The sequence below is a fragment of the Tenrec ecaudatus genome, chromosome 7 (assembly GCF_050624435.1).
Source record: "Tenrec ecaudatus isolate mTenEca1 chromosome 7, mTenEca1.hap1, whole genome shotgun sequence".
Lineage (NCBI taxonomy): Eukaryota > Metazoa > Chordata > Mammalia > Afrosoricida > Tenrecidae > Tenrec > Tenrec ecaudatus.
Window position 1 is genome coordinate 28,714,772 of NC_134536.1, and position 12,470 is coordinate 28,727,241.

Below are 12,470 nucleotides of genomic sequence, written 5' to 3' on the forward strand. Positions count from 1 at the left end.
AGTACACACACATACACACACACATAGACACGCACCACACACATAAATACATGCATGTAGATATATAATTGATTTGTAAAATATATTAAGTTGTTCTGGCTTTTATGGTTTTATAGTTTTTTTCAACCTTTTGACTTTTGAAATGTGTTTTCATTTCCAATCTTAGAACATAATGCTCTTACTTTGTTTTAAATTCATCTTTTTGAAAGTTGATGGTGCCCAGCTATCAAAAGATATAGCATCTGGAGTCTTAAAGGCTTGAAGTAATACAAGCAGCCCATTAACAGAGAAGTAACTAAGCCTATATGGAAGAAGAACTCCCGTGTGATCATGAGGCGTTGATAGGATCAGGTAACAGGTATCAAAAGATGCAAAACAAACAATGTTATATATACGAAGTACGGAGATTGGAGTAGAGACCCAAAGCCCATCTGGAGCCAATTGGACATTCCCCCCACCAAAGATTAAAAGGAAGTAATAATTCAACTAGGGTTCAGTATAGGATTGATGAAACACACGTCATACCTCTAGTTCCTGAGTGCGTCCTCCCCCGACAACCATGACCCAGTTTTACTTTACAAATCCGGTTAGACCAGAGTACACACATTGATACAGATAAGAGCTCTCCACACATGGAATCCAGGACACATAAAACTCTCAGAAACAGAAGTGAGAGCAGTGATAACATGAGGGTAAGAGGATGGCGGGGGAGTTGGTGGGGAGAAAGGGGAGAAATGGGGAACCCATCCCAAGTTTAGATATATAAACACCCTCGCCCATGAGGGGGATGATAACAGAAATGTGGGTGAAGGGTGACAATAGATGGTGTAAGAAACGAAATAATAATACTCAATAATTGATCAAGGATGGTGGGAGAGGAGGGGGGAAAGGAGCTGATACCAAGGGCTCAAGAAAAGAGAAAATGTTTTGGAAATGTTGATTGCAACATATGTACAAGTGTGCATAATACTATTGAATGATGGATTGTTATAAAATTTGTAAGAACCCCGCAATAAAATGATTGATTTTTTTAAATATATAAAAATGTTCATCTTTTTAATACTTAAAGAAGGTTCTTTAAACTTTCAAAGTAGGGATATAATCAGGGTTGTATATTTACTGTAAACGGAATAAAAAGACAAGTATTAAAGGGCTTTGAGGACTGTAAAGTACCACCTAAACACACAAGGTTGACAATTTAATACTTCCTTTCCAAAAAGCACAGAATAACTACCCAGTGGCCAACTCTGTAAAGAGGCTGAGTTGTCACTGTCTTCCGACCTTTAAAGGCTCAGTGTCCACTTTGGCTGTCAAGTACCCCCACTTCTGTACCAAGGGTACTAAAATTATCATAGGCCGTAAAACAGAAAGTGAAACAGACTCAAGCAGCCATCAATACGATATGATCCATAAGCAATGGGCAGGAAGATCCTGTTGAACAATCCCTCCCCATGAGGACAAGAAGAACCAAAGCAAAGCTACAACATGACGTAATGGACACTCAACATTAATTGACTATGGTCATCGACTCTCCCTCACTCCTTGATTCTACCAGTAATTACTGCTTCACAGCATCTCAGTCATGATGTTGCTCCTTTCTGTATCCAAATATTTCAGATAAGAGCTTTAAGTGTCCATTTGGAAGTTTAAGAACAAAAGAAAGGAAAGCCAAGCTATGAATAAATAAACTAATGGTTGATACTCTCTCTTTACTTTCCTAAACATTCCTAATTGTTCCATAGCCAATACAGGGAGAGAAGCAGCATGCACAAAGAAGTGAAAAAGAATAAGTATAACAGAACAAAACATTGTCTGGTCCTGCAATAGCTTCCTGTTCCTTGGCATGTGTGAGGCTATTGTTTTATTATTCTATATATCAAAGATGTAATTCTTTCCCCGTCATTTCTAATGCCTTTCAATCTCAGGGCCTAATTTTCTAGCACTGTACCGAAAAACAATCTGTTGCTATCTGAAAGGTAATCGTTAGTTAATTTGGGGATGTGCTTGCCCAGTCATTTTTACTAATCTTCCTCCATCTGAAACTTCTACAGAAACTTGTTCATCATGGGTAGCGCTGCTCGTATTTGAAACAGCAGTGGCTTCATTTCCAGCACCGTAGCAGCATGCACGCTATCACAGTGCAGCAAACTAACAGATGGGTGATGGTTGCCTGTTAAACAGGCCTATAAACATCATAAATAATAGAATAATTTGGCATGCTCAAGTATGAGAAACAATTCATTCAAAGCATTTTAAAAGTAAATTTCTGAGCTTAAGGTGCCCTCCCTGGGCAGTAACAGATGATATATTTTTATATTCAATTCCCCACTCCATTGTTCATCTCCTCTAAAACTGCGACCTGGTTTTATCAGTTTTGGGTCTTGTTTTCCTCTACTAGAATATCCATGTCAGTTAATAAATATATTCAGTTAAATTCTACGATTAAGAAGAAAAATCATTTCCTGAATCCCTGTCTAATATTAAGTAACTAATCCACGGGTTAGCAAATCTATGAAAAAATAAATTAAAACATTTTCATTTTCAGTAGTATAAACATGAAAGAAAATTAAAGATTTAAGTTACTTCAATGTAATCTACACGTGATTGTTATATCAAAATATAATTTCCATGCTCTCAAAATTATATAAATTTTTAAAAAGGTATGTCACATACATGGATCCAGTGTTGAAACTTCTCAGCAGTATGTCAAGTAGACTGAGTGTTTTCTAACCCCTGGTGTAAGTTTGGTTCTCCAGACACGTTTCTGATGAGCTTTCTGACTTCTTCCTATGACAATGATGCATATTTTTTTCCATCTGAAACTAGGTACTTGGTCACCATTGAAGTACATACATGTTTTCTGGTAGTAATCTAAACATACAAGTTTGTTCAAAATATAAAAACCAAGACAGCTAAACCCTATGACCCCTAAACACAGTAGATACGAAGTAGACACCACATTAACATATATAATATGAAGTATTTCAGAAACTAATGCAGCACTGGAAGCACTCACTAGTCTATGTCAAGCACGTTTGAAGGTCATGACTTGGCCAACAGACAGGAAGAAATCCAAATGTGTACCCATTTCAAAGAAAGGTGACACAAAAGAATTCAGACATTATCAAACAATATCATTAACATCACATGCAAATGAAATTGTGTTGAAAATAACTCTAAAATAGTGGCAGCAGTATATCTACAATTATAAAGTTGAAGATGATCAAGTTCTATTTTATGTTATTTCCTAATGCCATATTTTAAATAATAGTCCATCATATTTTAAATTAAGATCTAAGAACTGCTCAAATATATTTTAAATTCCAAATATGTTAAATTATCACTTAAGATTTTTTCAGGTGAATTTTTAAAGTATATGTCCTACTTGTGCCCTTGGTTATGAACCAGTTCAACCTAGGCTTCCTGGCAGTGAGCCAATGCTGCAAAACTCAGGTATTCCACACTCTCAAGGGTTAAAAGATATCAGAAGCATAAAAACATAAGTTTTATAGATATGTATGATAACATTTATCATTGACTACAAGATATAAAATAATCTGGAGGTTCCATATTGTATTGGTAATATTTTTGGCCCAGTAAATGTTTTGCTAAATGGCTAATTTCTGGAAAACTAACCAAAAGCTTGGTAGTTCAAGCCCACGCAAGAGTGCCTCAGGAAACGGGCCTGATGACGGATCTCCAAAGATCACAACCTTGAAATCTATACGGGGCAATTTTACATGAGGTAACTATGAGTTGGAATAGGTTCCACAGAAGCTATCAGCCCCAATGTTCTTGACCTTCACAGGGTTTAGAAAGTTACGGGTGTGCCCTTAACTAATCCCTTGTGACTAAAAGATGACATGCATCTGAATGTTTTTCCTCTGTTTCAGCTCCTGTTAAGAAAACCATGTTTTAGAGGAGTACAAACCAGCATCTTATGCATTTCTGTACCTGCAGGCAGAATCTAAGGGGGAAAATTATAGATCATAAAATACGTTCTATGCCAATGGATACTTGGGCAGGATTTTTTTCCCCTTCATATATAGATTTTCAGACCCTTAATTGTATGACAGGCAAACTTTATAATCTTCATTATTTAAACAATATTAAAAGGCTCCCCATCTTATATGTTGATCCTGTCTTTGGTCAAACATTCATTCCTTTGGTATTCTTTCCCAAATGTTTAATTGCTTACACTTATGTGAGTTTGCACACATAAGCTGACTTAATCACACAAGAAGTTACCATGAGTCAGAGTCAACAACTATTTTTTCCTGGATATCATTTAAATGTTCAGAAACTCTGCATGACAAAGTTCAACCAGATGAACAGCAACTGAGGCAAAAATAAAGGAACAAAAAAACAGAATACTTCCCTCTTCCAGGAAATTCAGTGCTCAGCCAGTTTACCCACATTCAAATCTGCAGCAAAGCTTCTAGGTTGGTAAACTTACTCCCCAAAGAAGATCGCCTTGATATTCTGGAAAAGCTAAGCCACAGTCGCTCCCTCATCTGACCAATAAGGAGGCGGCTGTATTTATTTAAAATCTGTCATTTCCTTTCTACAGAGTTAAAAAAGAATCACAAAAATGAATAAATTATCTGCTGCCCTATCTAGTCAAAATAAGCAAAGATGATTATTTTCCTTGATACCAAGAATCAAGGTATTGGAACAAAGATAAAATTAACTTAACAGAGAAGACTACACAAAATCAGTTTGTTAATTAAAAAAAATTAAAATTCACGCCTTAGTCCCTGAGATCTACTGGGAAATTTGCATCCTGCTTAATTAGTCTTGGTAAAATTCTGAATATCATCAGCTTACTTTGTGAGCACAGTTGAACTCATGCCCAGATGCTAAGATTTGGAGAAGGCAAGCTACATTGTCCATCAGAAACACACATTTGCTCAGCTGTAAGCCAACCTCCTACTGCCTTCCTATCTTATTTCAATATCTCTGCAGGATTACAAATAAAGTATACTATAATAACACCAGTGATAAATGGATTGCCGGATTATGAATTGGTGCTTTTTGTTGTTAGGTGCTGCCAGTCTGTCAAGTCAGTTACAGTTCATAGCAGCCATGGGTACAGCAGAACCAAACACAACCCAGTGCTGTGCCGTCCTCACAATTGTTGGTACATCTGAGCCATTGTTGCAGCCACTCTGTCCAACTATATTGCTGAGGATCCTCTTTATTGCTCCCCCTCTTTTACCAAGTGTGATGCCGTTTGTGAGGGCCTAGTCTCTCCTGATGGTACATCCAAAGTCTATGAGACCAAGGGAGAAAAAATATATTATTGAACGAATGTATACATTGTTTTCAATTTTAAGCTAAGGTGTAAAGGAATAGATGGAATCCAGTCACCATCAGACCCATTCATCAGAATTAAGATTCTATTATTAAAGAGCTGAGAGATTATTCCATTCAGCACAGCCTCCTCTTTATTAAGCAAGAGATGCCAAACAAATGTCTCAGCATGCAATATGATTTGTAATTTAAAGATAACATGGAAAAGATTTCTGAGAAACTATAAGCAAATTACCTTGCCATTCTCTGCCATGGTTTGCCATCTCCAAACCAAGGAAACCATCTAAAGTATAGGGAGCCCTGGTGACATAGTGCTTACAACTTAGGCTGTGATCCCTAAGATCAACAGTTCAAACCACCAGTTGGCTCAGTGGAGAAAGATGGACTTTCTACTACTGTAAAAACCTACAGTCTTTAAAACCCCAGTCCTGTGAGGTTGCTGTGAGTCAGCATCAACTCAACGGCAGTGAATTTGTTTTTAATGAGTTTATCTAAACTATCGCAACGTTCCACTGCAACTTGAACTTAAGACTTATAGAGTAAAGTGGCAGGTTGATAAATAAATCTAATACATCATTAAGTGACTAATCATAACCTTAAGATGGGGGGGGGGGGGGGCTAAAGAATATCATCACGTGTTGTTCAGTTTTTAAAACAAAGGAAAGGAAAAAAAGATGGAGCAAAGGATGTATGGAAATGATTTCTTGATGGTTTGTGGTATTTCTTGATCCATCATCATGTCTCCACTTTCAGAGTTTTCAGTGGTAAAATAGGTTCCCTGTTTGGGAACCAATTACAAGGATCTACATGTGACCTCCTCCCTGGGGAACGGACAACAGAAAAGGGGCTGAAGGGAGACGCCGAATAGGGCAAGATATGACAAAATAACAATCTATAAATTATCAAGGGCTCATGAGGGAGGGGGGAGCAGGGAGGGAGGGGAAAAAATAAGAGGACCTGATGCAAAGGGCTTAAGTGGAGAGCAAATGCTTTGAAAATGATTAGGGCAAAGAATGTACATATGTGCTTTATATAATTGATGTATGTATATGTATGGATTGTGATAAGAGTTGTATGAGCCCCTAATAAAATGTTTTTAAAAATAGGTTCCCTGTTGTAGATACAATGTTAAAAACAGCACTGAACCTTATAGAAATCTGGACTGTGGCACAGAGATTATTGATTAGCCAATAATTGAGAGAGAGGGGTTTTACCTAGAAAGGACTCTTGTGACTCCAACAGAACATGCTTTAAAAATGTCTTGGTATTCAGTCAGATTATGCTGCCTCCTTCCCTTCCACGTTAAATTGCCTTAGCAGGAGCGAGTATCCCTTGCTGGTCAACATCAAAGCTGACAGCCTGACCCCAGAACAGGGTGAACTGCTGTGGATGCCCTGAGTTCCCTGCGGAATTGAAGGAGGATAGTTATTGGCCAGACAGGAGAGAAGAAGACGGTTTATAGTCAGAGCTTTTCCTAGGCAGCATAGTTGAAGCCTCATGGGTCTTGATTTTGGAAGAATTAGCTAACGTGCATCAAAATGAAAAACAGGAATAATTGATATGCCTTTGCATTTTATCTCCAGGACGCGGGGGGGGGGGGCCTATAACCTCTGTGAATGCCAAAATATAAGTTTGTAATATATGACTATGTTTTCCTCCCTGTGGTTCTATAAGAGATGATTTATTATAATACCATCAGATTTTGCTGTTCCTTAACTATCAAATGATTCTCTTAGATTTATATTCTTCAAAATGTGGACATCCACTAATTAAGATGCTACACTAAGTAAATAAACTTATCTAGTTTTATCACATTTTTAACTAACTCAACTGCCAGAGACGTACTTTTAGCAAGTCTCCTTTATAGACTCCGCCCATGAACTTCTGATATAAATGCAATACCATACATTTTATTTATAATATCTATCACAATTTTATTGTATCTCAATTTCTTTATTTGTTCTAATAAAGAAGGAAGAAGCTAAATGAAATAGCTCTAGGCCCAAGGAAGCAGAAAAGTGCTCCATGAACAGACTAATTTACACCGTGTTTTAATGCAGGGTCAACATAACCATGTGCTTGCTCACTGCCTTCTCCTCCTCCAGAGTAGATAGACATCACTAATCGATCACAAAATAGTCCTCACTGCGAGCTCTCCCCTCCCTCCACCACCACCCTCTTGATTCTTCTCAATGCAACATTCTGGTTGATTTTTACTAATCATGGGAATTTATTGGCAAAAGGAAACCAACTGAGCACTTACGAGGCGTCTGGGACACTAGACTACTGGGACACGGGAAGTCCAGCCAACTCTTCCTTTCAATCTTTTGAATAAGCCATTGAGCCAATATTATGACTCAAAAAATATGCATCAGTTTGGCTAGGCCATGATTCTCAGGATGATGTGATTATCTCTCATTTTGTGATGTGTTGTTTTTTTTCTTGTTGTAAAGCTGCACCTCAATGATGTTAATGAAGCATAATTACACGGAGGTATATAAATGAGACAGGATATAATTTACAGGATTAAGTTATATTTTACTCACTCTCTTTTTAAATGTCAGAGATTAAATGAGAGATCAGAGGTCAGAAAGGCCTAATACTACTAATACTACAAAGGAAGAAGAATTTGAGTGAAGCATACTTTCTGGCCTCATGGTCCTTCTGAGGAGAACTTTCTAGACCCAAGAACAGACTGATGCCAAGATACAGGGAGATCGCTAAGGGACACTGGGCTCACAGACATAGAAAGGAGTTTAGGATTTTTCCCAAAGCCCACACAGAGCAGAAAGCCTTCCCCTAGAACCGATGTTCTAAACTAAAACTGCAAGTTTTATATTGTCGGGCTTCTTTGATTTATTTTTTCTTTTAATAATTGTATTGGGGGCACTTACAAATCTTATAATAATCCATCATACTATTGTATTAAGCACACTTGTACATATGCTGCCTTCAACATTTCCCAAACATTTTCTTTCTCCTTAAGCCCTTAGAATAAGTTCCTTTTTTCCCATCCCTCCACTCCCTCCCACCCTCATGATCAATTATATATTATTATTGTTATTTCATGATACTGTCCATTGCCTCCCTTCAACCACATTTGTTTTTGTAGTCTGGACCGACAAGCCACTCTCCCTGGGCTATAACTTCAGTTCTGTCCTCTGTATTGCATTCATGTGAGGAGGGGTCAACAAAGCTCAGCTTGGGCCTGGTACTATTGTCCTTTCTGTTGGTTCACTGCTCCCTGCAGGTATGTTGCCCTCAAAGCTTGACACTCCAGGATAGGGTCTTATCGGTCTCTCCCTTTCATGTGGAGACGTAAACAACGCCCTCCCCGTAGGTGTCTTCTGTTTCTTAAGGTGATCTACTTGCCTGTTTTATGTTATAGCAGCAACAAATAACTGAACACACCCACATTGCTCAAAACTGTCTCATTTCTCAAATTAAAGACAAATTTTATAAGAAGATTAATATTGACCATTGCTCATCAATCAACATATAAAGTCGATGTTGTTAGGTATTGTCCAAGCAATTCCAACTCATAGTGACTCCATCTATGAACAACAGTGAAAACACCGCACAATCTTTTGCTGTCCTCATGATTGTTATATGTTAGCCTATTGATGCAACCACTTTGTCAATCCATCTTGGGGAAGGTCTTCCTCTTTTGCTACTTGACTCTTCCTATTTTGCTTCCTTGCTACTTGACTAAGAATGATGGCATCGTGGTTAACTGTTGGGCTACTAACCATGAGATCTACAGTTCAAAACCATCAATCCCCTGTTGGAGAAGTACAGAGTTAGCCTCAGAAACCCATGGGGGCAGTTCTACCATGTCCTGTAGGATCACTAGGAGTCAGAATCAACTTTATGGCAGTGAGGCATATAGGTATGCTGTTTTTGTTGTTGTTAGGTGCTGCCTAGTGGGTTCTGACTCATCATGCCCCTGTGTACAAAAGAATAATAAGCTGTCATCCTCACAATGTTTGAGCCCATTGTGGCAGTCACTGGGTCAATCCATCTTATAGACGCCCTTCCTGTCTTGGGCTGTCCCTCTACTTTACTAAGCATTATGTGTTTCTCCAGAGATTGGTTTCTCCTGATAATATGCCCCAATACACGAGACAAGGTCTAACTCTCCTTGCCTTTAAGGAGAATTCTGGCAGTATTCATTCCAATCCAGATTTACTGTTGTTTTGTCCGTACTCGATACTTTCAATATTCCTCACCAGCACCACAATTCAAATGCATCAATTACCCTCTGTCGCTCTTATTCAGTGTCCAGCTTCCACATTCATATGAGCAAATAATCAGAGAGGCTGGATTACATTTAAAGAAGAATGCAGCATCTACATTGGAGGAAGTGATATGTCAATGACAAAACATAGCTTGTTGAAAATGAGGAGGAATTGAGACATTCGCTGATGAAAATTAAAGATTCCCCTCTTCGGTTTGAATTACAACTTAATGTAAAGAAAACAAAGATCTCACAACTAGACCAATAGGTACCAGCAAGCCCAACTTCACTGCCATGAAGTCGATGCTGACTCAGAGCGACCCTACAGGACAGGGTAGAACTGCCCCGGTGGGTTTGAGACTGTAACTGTTTATGAGAGAAGAAAGCCCTGTCTTCCTCTCCTGGATTGGCTGGTGGTTTTGAACTGCCCAACAGGTAACCAAAGTTGTCAAGGGTTTAATCTTACTTGGATCCACAATTAATGTTCTAGAAGCAGCAGTCAAGAGATCCAACAATACCTTGCATCTTCTTCTCAATAAGTATTGAAAAGGAAGAATGTTGCTTTCAGGACTAACGTACACCTAACCCCAAAGAACCAGCTGGAGAGAGAGGGCAGAAGGATTTCAAACAGCTGCGTCATTATAGTATGATACCTGTGAGAAATTATAGCACTTAGATATATGTTTTTCCCTTTTGTGACATTTAAGTAGAAAGTCAGAGTTTGCGATTCTGATTCAGATTCCTATCTGACAATAACTTTGACCTTGAACTCTCCTTCTAAAATTTCTTTACCTGCAGCTCTCATTATTCTACATATCTAGTTCCAAGATAATTTACACCCTTAAAAATCAATCTCCTGTCCTCTCTCTTTTTCATATTTTGCTCTTTTTCCTTGATACGTATCACTGTTGCTAATAATCTTTCTTTTTGATATCATATGTTCGGTAAGCAAAGTCTTTCAGGGACCTAAAATAATTTCTCTGAGAAACAGCCTCAGTATCTTTGAATTTCCAGGTGTTCCTATTCATCATTTATAAATAGCAAAGGCAGACTCCCCCTGGCCATAAAAGAACACATACACACAAAGAGAAATAACAAAAGGTGATTTGTATCTTTCCTTTAATAGATGAAGTCTATTAAATAGATTTTTGTTCCAGTTATTTTTAAATTTCTCAGTAAATTTCGTTTTTAAAAAAGTTGATCTTTTTCCATAAGTATATAAATTTTCTCAACTTGAAAATTAATTTGGAGCAAATTAAATGCTCAATTTGAAGCAGCATTTGAGAATATCCATAAAACTTCCAAGCTAGTGAAACATCCAGCCTACCCTGACTGGAGACAGAGAATTGACTTACACTCAGTATAAAATATACATAGAGTATTGGAAGACTAACAGATCAAAGATTTAAAAGTTCTTTTGTCCCTATTGTTCAGCAATATCAGACCTTTAAATCTTTTTTTCTATAAACCAAAGTGTCCAAAGAAATCAATAACCTGAAAACTTGAAATGACAATTGACTACAGAGAGGATATCTAAAACAGACTTTAAAAATAAATACTTCAAAAATGAGAAATTTATATGATGGGCATTGCAAAGCATATTTTACTGCATTAATGCTTCGTAGAGACAATTCCTTCTATATGGGATCTACTGCACCATATCAAACTGAAAAGTAGATGAGGGAAGTCAATTTCAATATCCACTCATTGACAAAAAATTAACTATCAATTCGCTGGGTTATTCTTTCTGTGTTTTAGGAAAGAGTCATTAGTTAAAAGTTTACCCTTTTAAAATGTCTGTGTGTGTATATATATATACATAAACATACTCAATTTTATTAGTTTTGTTGTTGTTGAGAAAATACACAGCAAAACACGTACAAAGTCAATCATTTCTCCATATTTTCTGATACTAACTGCATTCTCTAAATTGGATCATCATCCCAGCCTGCTTGTCTGAGTTGCTCCCCTGCCCCTTGACATACACTCACTGCCCCCTAAGGTTTCCATCTCATCTTCTGAGATGCTATTGTTCACCCGATCCCAGATAAATAGTTCTTAAAGGAGTATAGTCGCGTTGATCCTTTCCTGGCAACAATACCCAGTGCACATCGATGTACTGAAACCTCTAAGTATATGTCGGAAACGAAATGCAGACTTTTCCTGAGTCACCTTGGACTTGCCCGACAGATTGACTCACAGTCAGACTTGATGCTTTATGGTTTTGTTGGCCAGACTTCCATCTGCATGACGCTTTGAGGTACAAGAATATCCCTGCCGTGGCCACTGTTCTTTTCAACACGGCTTTACTTGCTCAGTGTCCTTTATTTAACCTTGATAAAAAGAGGAGGCAATGTGACACATTTGCCTTTTACCAAATAACATTTTATTGAATATCTGCATATGTGTCTCCGTGTGTGCAATCTCAATAGCCCAGGAACAATGCCAAAAGGAAAAGTCGCAACACAAGTTTGAACAGCAAGTGGCTTTGACTTATTGCTGTGATTATATAATTGCTCATCTACTTGGTGGGAGGTTGCAGGAAGCTGTTTTGAAGTAATCAAGCTGAGATGGGCCCTTCTATTTATAATAGCTCCAAACATTCTTACACCCCAAAAGAATTTAATTGCATTTTCTTCTCTTAAAAATAGATTCCATTCTTTTTCTTTGTCCCTTTTCATTGCCTCAATCCAATAATAAATATTTGATAGTCTCATAGTTATTATATAAATAAATGGAAACAATTCTTCACATATCTGAAAAAGAAGCCTCAATACTCATTAATATATTTGAAGTACAATACAAATCTTTAATAAAATAACAATAAGTCCTTAGGTAATCTCTTGTGAAGGGTAAATTTTATATGCATTTCATTCTTAAGAATGTTATAAATTAAAGAATGTTAAGAATGTAATAAATT